This window comes from Phalaenopsis equestris, unplaced genomic scaffold (genome assembly GCF_001263595.1).
Source record: "Phalaenopsis equestris unplaced genomic scaffold, ASM126359v1 Scaffold208590, whole genome shotgun sequence".
Classification (NCBI taxonomy): domain Eukaryota; kingdom Viridiplantae; phylum Streptophyta; class Magnoliopsida; order Asparagales; family Orchidaceae; genus Phalaenopsis; species Phalaenopsis equestris.
In genome coordinates, this window is record NW_018227833.1 from 15493 (window position 1) to 17474 (window position 1982).

The window sequence follows — 1982 nt, forward strand, 5'->3', positions numbered from 1 at the left end:
TTATCTTTCTTGTTGATTTCATTGTGCTAGATATGGAGAAAGATAAGGAGATACCTATCATTTTTGGAAGACCTCGAAAGAAGAAGAAAAGTAGTATTTCATTTGACTAATGTAGAAAGGGGAATTAACTATATGTGTAATGATCAAACAGTTCCTTTTGATATTTCCAAATCAATGAAGTATCCTGCAAAATGTAAAGATGATGAATGTTACAGAATGAATGTAATATGGCATTTGAGTGATTGCCATTTCAAAACAATTTTTGAAGAGAAATCTGAAATGAAAGAGTTGGACACGAGCGAGAAGAGGAATTAGAAGAGGAATTAGATCAATTTGAAGATTTTTATAAGGAAAATTGAAGAAAGTTTTGAAGTTTTGGATACAACAGAAAAAGATAAATCTTTTTGTCCATGGATTGAAGAACCTCCTGAACTTGAGTTAAAATTAGTTCTTGAACATTTAAAGCATGCCTTTTTAGGTGATTCTTCAACATTACTGGTTATAATTTCCCCAAAATTAACTACTGAAGAAGAAATGAGTATAATGAAAACTTTTGAAGAATTATAAGAAAGCTTTTGAATGGATAATTGCTGATATTAAATTCTATAATGAAATTTGTATGCATAAAATTCATATGGAAGAGAACTGTAAACCCAGGGCTGATCTTCAAAGAATATTAAATTCTATTATGAAAGAAGTGGTTAGATGCTGAAATTATATACCCTATTTCAGATAGTGCATGGGTTGGTCCAATTCACAGCTTTCCTAATAAAGGAGGAGCGACTGTGACTATGAATGAACATAAAGAGTTAATACCAACAAGACAAGTCACGGGGTGGAAAATATGCATTGATTATAGAAAATTAATTCTCGCCATTAGAAAAGATCATTTCCACTATCCTTTTTAGATCAAATGTTGGATAGAATAGTTGGGCATAAATACTTTTGTTTTCTGGATGGATATATGATACACCTAAAATATATAGTATTTTTAGCACATTTTTATACTAATTTTTGAGATATTGCACTTTAATGGAAGATATTTTTTTGTTTTTCTTGCAGATACAAGTAAAAATGGAAAAAATACTTAAAAGAGTGAAAAAGGATCAAATTTGGTGCAAAAAGGTGAAAAATTGTGCAAAAGAGTTTGGCGCCTAAACGCCAGATCCGACACTTAAGTTTCGATTAAACAGAGGAGGCCGCACCTAAGCGCCGAGACCCCGCGCTTAAGCTCAAGTGGCAGTTACTAGACGAGTAAAATTGGTTTTCACAAATTTCAAAGAGGTTTTTGAGGCACCCATTGGCTTAATAAGTGGTTGTAACCACCATGAATAAAAATTATCATGAAAGGATGCATCTCTTAGAAAAATACATCGAATCAAGACACATTTTGAAGAGATCCCAAGACACCTCTTGGAAAACTATAAAAGAAAGAAGAGAGGACTTAGAAAAGAGTCTTGAAAATATTGACAAGTTTTGAAAGTTTTTCGCTAGGGAGTTAGTTCGGAGAGATTTTCAGGAACTGCTTTTTATTTACTTTATCCTTTTTGTTATTTTGTTTTGAGTGATTGTAAAAGAGAAGAGATTTAAAGGAACTTCAAGAGTTTGGTGGAGGACTTGAGATAAGATTTTATCATTTTGTTTTAAACTACTTTTGGTTTTAATCGAGACTTGTTGTTGGTTTGATAATGATTTCTCTTTTAAACTAAAGTGTGGTTTTGTTTTCTCCATGGATTCTGAGTAGTTTTCTTTATCTTTCTTCTTAAAATGATACGTAATTATGTTTTGGATGGAAGTTGTGCAGAGTATTGATCTTTAATGTTGGAAGAAGTTGTGATAATTTAAATCCACGCACTTCATTTACTTCTTGATTTGGCCAATCTAGATGTTAAAATTTGTTGTGAGAACATGTAAGAACTGGGCTGGTATTTTCTCAGTCAACAATTGGAAAGATCACATGAGGTTGTATGAATGAGAATGTA